General features: G+C 43.3%; 1 long non-coding RNA gene across 1 annotated transcript; it reads right to left on the bottom strand.

Annotated features, from left to right (window-relative positions):
* Positions 1 to 755: 755 nt before the first annotated feature.
* LOC307208327 lies at positions 756 to 9,780 on the bottom strand. Its single transcript, XR_013835095.1, has 4 exons — positions 9,700 to 9,780; positions 6,179 to 6,235; positions 3,925 to 4,039; positions 756 to 1,174 (listed from the first exon to the last, which is right to left on the bottom strand). It is a non-coding gene; the product is annotated as an uncharacterized lncRNA (long non-coding RNA).
* Positions 9,781 to 10,103: the final 323 nt, after the last annotated feature.

The raw sequence follows: 10,103 nt of genomic DNA, 5'->3' as shown, positions 1-10,103 counted from the left end.
GGCTCTCTGGGTTTTTAGGCAGGAGGTCTCTCCCAGCCCTAACTGGAGATGCTGTTGATTGAAACTAGGACCTTCTGCATGCAAAGCAGATGCTCTACCTATGGCTATGGCCCTTCTCTAATAGATGGCAGGAAGCACCTTACAGTAACCAGCATTTCACTGTTTTAAAGGGGGGGGGGGAATGACATGGTATTTCTTGAGCTATCACCTGGCTAGTTTTGAAGTTCAACTAAGTAGCTAACCTGAGATATCTCATCACTTCCAGGACCACAAAAGGCTTTGCATTTGCTCTCTTTCCTTTAAATAAGCATCACAAGCCACACCTTTATACCAAATCAGACAGGATTCTCTCCCAGCCTTACCTGGGGATGCTGGGACCTATGACATGCAAAAGAGATGGTGTATGGCTGAGCTATGGCTGTTTCCCCTAGTTGCATCCTGCACTGCAGATCCTGCATTGAGCAGAGGGTTTCACTGTGTGACGTCTGAGGCTTCCAACTTTAAATTTCTATTATTCAGGAGACATTAAGCTGGCTGGAAGCTGATATACATCCTGGCTTAGGGCTTACATATGTTCCTGTTTAATGGAATAACAACACAGCTCCCCCACAACCACTAAGGCCGCCAAAACTAATCTGTAGCATTTTTTTTAAAAGCCTATGCTAAAATATAATTACTTAAGGCGTTTTAGGAGCAAACATTGCTTTTTCTTCTTCTTTTCACCCCCAGGCTTTGCCTACCCATCTGGGTTTGCTTGGATGGACAGAATCAAGGCTGTGGTTGATTTGTTTCTCCCTTAGAACTGCCCAACTTCAGTTTGATGCATGCTTGACTTCCCCCACATGCTGGAGGAGCCAAGATGTGTCAAGAACAAGGAATTGCTTTTGTATGAAAAGGAGTTTCTCTTGTGCAGGTCTTGAAATGCATTTTATATAGATAAATCTGGGTGTCTCCATTTGAACCGGGATGACCTATAATGAACAACACATCCCACCTATAAACCTCACTGAAAACAAGAAGGGGAGGAGCTTTCCTCAGCCCGAGGGCCACAATATCTTCTGGGGTGTCACATGCCAGTGGGAGGCAGGTCCGAAGGCAGTCATGTGGGAGAGCAGCAAGTCTTGTTGTTCTGTACCTGCTTTCACCAGCAGATCACAGGGTGGATTGCAGCAATCTAAAATTCAGTATTAAAAACATTTAAAACAAATTAGTCACAGGAATTGGGAGGGCCCAGAAAACACACACCTCACATTTCAAATATCAGGGTAAAGAGACACGTCTTCAACATTTGTCATAAGTTATATAGCGAGGGTACCTGATGCACCTCTGCGGAGAGGGAATTCCACAAATCAGGAGGAGGATGCCCTCTCCTGGGCCACTGCACTTCTGAGGGTGATGGAACTACTAAGAGGCCCCCACCTCTGCTGACCTTAACACCCCCATCAACCCCAGTCTCCCCTTGGCCAGTCCCTCACCTGCCTGCCTTTGTGCAGCCAGCCCAGGCAGGTGGCACTTCCTGCCACCTACCTCCTCCTCCTCCTCACGCTTGGTCTATTGGCTCCATGGGTCTACTCTGAGAATGACTAATGGTGGAAACGCCAATTTTAAAAACCATTTATTTATGACCAAGATGGGGAACCTCTAGTCTGAGGGCTGAGGGTGGCCTTCCAGGAGTCTCCCGAGGCTAAGTACTTCACTGACCAAGGAGGAGATCATCTGGCAGTGGGAGGCTGTGGCATGATGGGTGGGTTTGTGCCTTGAAGGTCTCCATGGCTGGAGGCTGGCTGATATCTGGCGATGGACCTGGTGGAAGCTGGCAAATGTTGGGAAATGGAAGCCAGTAGCATTCACATTTGGATAATGGTGGACACTGCAATTCCTGAAACAGACTGTTGTTTGGGATGTAAGCAGGTTCAAACTCAGCTTTGGAAGCCCGTTGACAGAAACTGTGTGGATATTTGTGGACTGAAGCTGGGGGCATATACGTGTGTGAATGGAGAGTGGCTGATGAGTGAATGTGTCTCCATGTGTGAATGGGAGGTTTTGAATGCTGTTGAGGAGAATGGTATGTGTCTGGGTGCATTGGGCTGGCATAGGTAGCCCACCAGATGTGACATTCCTGGGAATTATGTGACAGGAGCCAGCTCCAGGTACAGGGTGGAAGGATGAACCAGCCCAGTGGCTATTCAAAGGTGGAAGCCAGTGGAAGTTGGCAGGCTGAAGTCAGGAATGAAACTGCCAGGCAGATGCCAGTGAAAGTCCCTGATGATATTGTTGGGTGGTAGCCCTCCCTGTTCCTGCATTTGCCATGGGAGATCTAGCATCCCAGTTCTCTGGAGCAACCCTCCCTAGTGCACACGAAGGGTGGACTACAAATGTTTTTAAGGAGCAACCCCAGCCTGAGGAGGCAGCTCAGGGGAACAGCTGGAGACCCAGGAGGGAAATCTAGGTCTATTCCCTCCTATCCACTTGCGTTGCCAACACTTTGCTTTTTTGGGGCTCCTGTGCCTGCCTCACCTCGATAGCTGACAGAAAAAAATAAAAATAAAGCAACAATTGATTTTGTCACTCGAAACCCAGCATCACCAATAAACTTGTAAGGACCCCCAGAGGTTAAAAAGACCACTTAGGTGAACTGTGTCTGCTGGCAATTATTCCCTCAGGAATAATTGCTGGCAGCTTTTAGAAGAAAGAGACAAGGTGCTATGTAGAGGCTCAGCATGTGAGCTACAATGAGCCACAGAGACTTGAGTTTTATTCGCACCTCTGCTCTGAAACTCAAGAAAGAGTTGTGGAGAGGGGGATAGGCTCTTTCTTCAACTCCCTCCCTCCCACCCACCTATTTACAACATCATCCTCCCTGACACTTCTCTGACCTTTCTGAAATCCTTTCAGCTGGCATGGTTTAATATTAAGCGTCTGCCCTTCTTCAAGGAATATAGGACCCTGACTTGTACCCATCAATATATGGTGCCCATGGTGATCCCAAAGTCCTACTGAGTTGCCAGCACAGCTCCCCATCCTCCCCACTCCCCAACACTGACATGGGATCTGAAGTCTAAATCTGAGGAAGCTGTTCCAGGCTGTGTACACCCCATACATTTATAGCACATTTATAGCACAAGCCATGAGGGACCACAGAGCAACTATGTGAAGACAGATTGGTGAGGGGGCAGGAGCCATGAGGAGAGTCATGGCAGAGACAGAAAACATAGGCGCCCTGAGGCGAGAGGTGGAGTCTAAAGTTGGCTCAGCCACAAGGAGATGAGACTTGTTTCTGGGTGACAAGAGAAGAAGCTGCATTTGTGTTTAGATGAGGAGAATCCCGGGAGAGAGCACCATGGTCCCGCTTTTAAAGAGTCATGGTTTCAACTCAAAGAATCCTAGTTATACCTGGATTTTAGGACTTCGCACTGGGGACTGTAGTTTGTTAAGGGTGCTGAGGGTTGTTGAGAGGACCCCTATACATCTCACAGAGCTTTAACTTCCAGAGTTCCTTGCAAAGAAGGATTGCCAGTTAAGCAACTCTGAGAATTGTAGGACTGATTGCGAGGAGTTTCATAGGATGCTTCACAGAATGAGACCATAAAGGGTATGTGTGAATGGCATCTACCAGCTGACTTGCTCCTCATGACCAAGATGCAAAAAAAGAGGAGGCAGTTTCAATGCAGAATCCAACCCCCCCTACTTGAGATTAAGGTAGAGCTTCCAGTGGCTCAAAAATTTAGTCCAACCTGAGTATTATAAGCCTTAGAATGAAACCCTTCTCCTAAATTCTTAGTAGGGCAAACTGTGGTTGCTTGGTGGTGAAAGAAGGAGGCTCTGCTAATCCATTTACATCTTTCTTTCTTTTTAAAAAAGTGGGGCACAGGCCAAAATGGAATAGGTGGAAAACATAAGCCCCCCCCCCCACCGCAACAGTACCTGCATGGGACACGCCATGGAAACACTTCTGTCAATTTCAGTGGGCTTTGATTGAAGTGGGAAAAGGCCATTTTAATTCGCAGCAGGTTAACGTTTTGATACCCGAAAGCTCTTCCTGAATGAAAATAGTAAAAGCCAGAAGAGATTATGCTGCTTATATTTATGATAACCCCAAGCAACCATTCACAACCCTTGTCCCATGGAACTGGCAATGCCTTGATGCTTCTTATCTACAGCCCTCTAGATAAGAGAGACTTTCACCAGTTAGCATTCTTTCCTGTCATTGGGAGGTGGGACTTCTCTGCAGAGGTTATGTCTGTTCATTCTAGAGCCTAAGGAAATGTTTCGCCCATTATTTTATTCTTGCACAGCAGGGGCGGAGAACCTGTGGCCCTCCAGCAGTTCTTGGATTCCAACGCCCCTCAGCCCCAGTCAGCATGGTCCAATGGTCATGGATAATGGGAGTTGAAGTCCAGTAACAGCTGGAGGGCCACAAGATCCACATCTCTGGCTTAGCAGTATTTGAGCTCACAGTTAGTTGCTTTGTGGGGAGACTTTTTGGTTCAAAAGGTGGGACACAATATTTTAATTACCATTTTAAATGACATTAGATCTTTTGAAACTTTGCAATGTCGTGATGTATTCAACATTCTGTTCCTCGTCTGATTTGGAAGAAAGCCGATACATTTTAAATGTCAACATGGAAATGAATTCTGATCAAAGGAGGGCAAGCTAAATAGGAACACACGAATCTTTTACATACTATGTCATATCGCTGGTGCACTCATCCCAGCCTTTTCTACTCTTGGCTGACAGAACGCTCTCTTCCAGTTCTGCTACTTGAGTTCCTTTTAAATTGAAGGACCTTTTGCAATGCAAAGCATGCACTTGAGTTGGCAACTCCAGCTGTGCCCCTTCCCCGAGGTTAACAATGATTCAATCTTTCCATATACTACAGAAAGAGGAGAAATTAATTTGGTTCCAGTTTTCAAGTTAACTTGCCCCGTTTTCATGTCTTGAACTGAAATGTCACATAAAATTCAGCTATCCTTTGGAATTCACTCTTCTGAATTTTCTGATACATATCTTTCTTTTTTTAAGCATACCAAGAAGAAAGCATTGGAAGGTTAGTGTATACTGAAACACACAGGTTTAGTGGAAACAATGGGCAAAATGGCACTAGAGGAAATTGCTCCGTGGGGAATGTCTGTCTTAGGCAACATTGCACACGAAAATGTGCCTATTAGGAGGAATACATGTGAAAATGAATACACATTTTCTGTTCAGTTCATAAGTTTAGTGTTCCATCCAAAGACCATACAAAACTGCAGCAATATTATTAATAAAATAATACAGAACATACATAGCTTGATTTCAGATTAAACCTCCGAATCGCCAAAACAACTTATAGTGATTTTATCCAACTCCTTTTTCCTGATTTTATTTTATGCAGCCAGTGTACAGAAGGCCACTCTCTGTATTACAAAGCTATTAGTGCCTCTCGAAAGAAACCTAACAATTTATGCTGGGGTGTAACTGCTTGCATGTGTAAAGTGAACTCTTGGGTCTCTACACAAGGGACAGCCTAACAGATAATGAGTAACGTTTTGTACCTGAGGTTGTTCACAGACTGCAGTGAGCATCACTTGGAAATGCAGCCCGAGGAAACTGGTGAAAGTTTGGTCAGATAACTAGCTGTAAAATGCTCTGTTCTTGAGAGTGCATACCAAGGGGGGGGGGGGGAGCTGTGTTTCTATTTAGCTGTAGGTCCCTTCTGAGTTCTATCCAGAAGAGGCAATCCCTTAGCTGACATTTATTCAAGGCCCAAGCAGAGCTCAGTTCTGGAAATTAGTAATAGTCTAAAACCACCAACTCTGGTATCACTCAATTCCATATAGCACAGTGCAGGAAAACACTCAATGGGCATAGTAGCAATTCTTTTAATATACTTTAACTGAGTGCAGTCTGCTATTGCCTTAATTGTTGGCTACTCAGATTAAGTATGAAGAAGAGCTGCTGATATTCTTGATGATAGAGAGTATAGCTTCCCAAAAAAGTTATTCTGCATTGTTTCCAAAACTTTAATGGAGTTCAGGACAGAGCTCCAGATTTCAACATTGTAGAGTATTTGACTTAGCACTTTGCTACCAAATATATTTAAGGCAAAGTAATTCAGAAATGGATGAATGGAATTTAAGACTGGAATAATGAGAAACTGGGCAAAACTGAAAGAGACAAGATTGTGCTTCCCTACCCGTGCTTACTGTCCCTCTAGTGACTGGTTCTCTTCTCCTGTTCTTTTCTCCTGAACCTAAAGATAAGAAGAAGCAAAAGAATTTCATTTAATTTCCCCCTTCTCACCCCTGAAAGTGCTTTGCTAGATTTCAACCACCAGCATTTAGGTGGGTGGGGTTTTTTTTGGGGGGGGGCGTTGTTCTTTAAGTTTGCTTTGGGAAATTAGCCAACTATACATATTTCTGCATTGCAGAGGTTTGGACTAGATGGTCCTCAGAATTTCTTCCAAGTCTATGATTGCTAGGAACACAGCTGAATGAGTTAACCCGTTGCTCAACCTTTAGGTACATGCATTGCATGCAGTGGATAAGAGAATTAGACAGCAGATGATGGGAAAGATCCCCATCTTAGATGCCAGAAAGTCACTTTTAGCCAGAACAGACAATACTGAGCTCAATGGACAAATAATCAAACCAAGCATAAAGAAGTTTTCTATTTTTCTGCATAACAGATTGCCAAGATCTGAGCAAGGCATCTCTTCTTTGAGCAAGATGGTCCATGAAACACTTCCTTTTAGGGCAACTGGTCCATGAAACTTGCATACCTGATGCTATCGTGGAGACCCCACACCAGCAATGCCTGAAGATGCTGGACCAGATAGAGGTTTATGGATAGCATGTTGTGGATACAATTTGCAGCACCAAATCCATTTCCCGTTCTTTGTCTCCACCCCCTCCCTTGCAGTGAGCAGCTGAACATTAAATTGGCAGCAAAATCCATTGCAGACCCCCCCAGAGACTCATTAAAGACCCAGATAACTCTGACAATGAGCACAATGGCTTCTGCTTGATCGGCTATGCCAATTTCTCAGATGTACAGAAGGCAAGATGGGAAACATATTTCTTATTAGGGCACACATGTAATGAGGCAATTGCTAAAATGCTCTGGACAAGACTACCTATTAGATGTTTCTTGCAGTATGACTACTTTTGAACCAAGTGGGTTTCAGCTCAAGGCGGAATGAATTGACATTTCAGTTTGACACTGTTACTATTGGTGGCAGTTAAGTAAATGATCCTGTTAGGATCCCATGCTTTAAAAAAACCATATCCTATGACAAAAATCTAATAAATAATCATACTGGCAGGATGTGTGTCAATGTACTTTTTGTGCTTCTGTGACTTTACTTTGCACACATGCAGTTTAGCAGCTGAGCCAGAGGAGAGGTTGGAATATACAGTAACGCCCACTAAGGGTGGTTGCTCCCCCCCCCGTCAAGTTTCTAGCCCTCTTGATTGCAGAGGAAAGCTTTGAAAAGACTGAACAGTGTCCCTGTAGCTCAGTGGTAGAACATTTGCTTTGCATGCAGAAAGTCTAATCTCCAGCGGCGTCTCCAGATATGGCTGAAAGAGGCCCCTACACAAACCCGAAAGTTGTTGAGCTTTCACAAAAATGCAAAGAGAGAGAGAGAGGTTTCTCGATTGATTTGCCTAAGACCTGCCTTTCGAAAAGTTTCCCCGGATGTCTGGTAACATCTAGGAAAATCCAGACGTATGGCAGCCCTAACATAGACCAATGGTCTGACTCTGTATATGGCAGCTTCGTATTCCCCCCCCTCTATTCCCATAGGTTCCCAGTTGTAGAAAGTGAGCCAGGCTACCCCAGACTGTTTCTGTCTCATTGGCCAGTTATATCCCTGCATCCGTCTCTAATCAAACAGACCAATATTTAATTTCTACAGAGGGCAAACAAATGCAGTTTTCTTTCCTCCTCCTTCCTCCTCTCAGAATGGCATCTGAGTTCCCTGATAGCCATCTGCTTCTCTTCCCATCTGCGATGGATATAGTGTTATAATTGGACATACGCTTTTGACACCTACTAAGAAGAGCTGCCAGCTTCTGTAGCCAATTTTAAGCCAAGGCTTCTTTGCTGTCCTCCCAAACAGGCTTCTTATTAAGGGACTGTCAAAAGGTGGGGTGAGTGAAGGGTTAACAAGGATTCTTGTCTGGACTAAAAAGAGAAAAAGCAATTATCGCCCCCCTCCCCATTGCCACTCCAACATCTATTGTGTTAGGCATAGGTGGCTCCTCTTGCTGATAAAAACTATGCAATGGAAAGTTTTCCTGCTCAAACCCCATTGAAATGAATGGGGGTTGCTCAAGAGCATTGCTGCATTGACCCATAATGAATTGCTTCAGCAGCAACAAAGCCAGGAGTTACCATGGTTTGCAGGCAGGGATGAGGGAATATATTCAACTCAGTTCACATTTATTTCACCTTTTAGTTTTATTTCAGCAATTTGCATACCACATAATCACAGTCATCTCTAAGCAGTGCACAGGAGACCAGCTGTAGAGGGCAAAAGATGAGTGAAAACTGTGAAATTAGAGTTGATTTTAAAAACCTGCTGGGATAAATAATAATAAAAATAGGCCTTCAGGAAGTGCAAGAAGTTCAACAAGGAGAGGACCTGTCTGACTCCAACTGGAGGCAAGTTAAACAAAATTGGACCATAATACTGAACACAAGACTCTTTTGGATCTAAGCTGTGCATCCAAGCTATGGGGGACTATTAACAGTGACTCCGCTGAAAACCTAGGAAATTGAACAGGGATATAAAAAGCATCAGGTGGTCCTTGTAAATTAATACAGGAACCTTGAACCTAACCAGCTAGTATATGAGCAACTAGTTCAAGCTTTGTAGAGTTATGTGCTGGCAATTATTAAATGGACACAAGATTTGGGGCATAATATACAATTTGAAGATTGGGAAAAATTATGGAAAGTGAATCTGAAATTCACGGATTGCATATTGTTGAAAGAGAACTACATGAAAATGATGTATAGATGGTATATTACACTGGTAAAAATGGCAAAAATGTATAAAACAGGATCAAAAAATTGTTGGAAATGCAAAGAGAAGGAAGGCACTTTTTACCATATGTGGTGGGAATGTAAAGAATTTTTGGGAAATGATATATAATGAACTGAAAAAAATGTTTAAAATGGCATTTGTAAAAATGCCAGAAGCCTTTTTGCTGGGTATTTCAGGTCAAGAACGGCCAAAAGAAAAAAAGAAAAATATTTATGTATGCTACAACAGCGGCAAGAGTTTTGTTAGCACAAGGCTGGAAGACAGGAGAAGTACCAACGAAAGAACAATGGCAAGAAAAATTGATGAATTATGCAGAATTAGCAAAGTTAACAGACAATGTACATGAAAAGGACAATAGTGATTTTAAAAAAGATTGAGAACCTTTCACAACTTACCTATAGAAACAACAAAAAGAGATGGACTCATTGGCAGGTTTCACAACTTTAAGCAGAATAGGATGAAAGATAGTGTAACAACATGTATAGTTATTTAACATGCAGAAGATAACAAGTAATGAAATAAACCAGAAAGGGAAGATGAAGGAAGTCAATGGGAGGGTGGGGATTGTAAAATATAAAATTTGGATAATTGTATTTGCAATTTGCTATAACAAAGAAACCCAATAAAAATGCATTTTATTTTATCTTATTTTATATAAAAAAAACCTTGCAACCTTTGTTGTCCCCTGCTCATCTTGATCTCCCAAGAGAAAGGACACTGTGGCAGTGGCTGAGCGACCCGGAATGGACAATGAAAGAAGGGTGATAACCTTATACCTCAAGTCTTTAGAAAGCATGCAAGCCAGAAGGGCATGTGCCACCGATTCATTACTGCCACCTCCACAGGGACATAAGCGTTTTTTGTGTGGAATCTGTTGGAATCATCCCTCAAGTACAGCCCAGGGCAATACATTCAATCTTGAAAAAGTAAAAGCGTATCTATATTTTAGAATTGCTTGGTTATACAGGTAGGGTGGCAATGCTTGGTGTAAGGGCTGCCAACGTGAATAAAATATTCGGGCCCCCAAATAAGTCCTGCCCTGTATACTCGATCATGTGACACAGCACAA

This window comes from Podarcis cretensis (assembly GCF_951804945.1).
Source record: "Podarcis cretensis genome assembly, chromosome: Z".
Lineage (NCBI taxonomy): Eukaryota > Metazoa > Chordata > Lepidosauria > Squamata > Lacertidae > Podarcis > Podarcis cretensis.
Note: the sequence above shows the minus strand (reverse complement) of the source record. Positions and strands in the feature narration are given on the sequence as shown.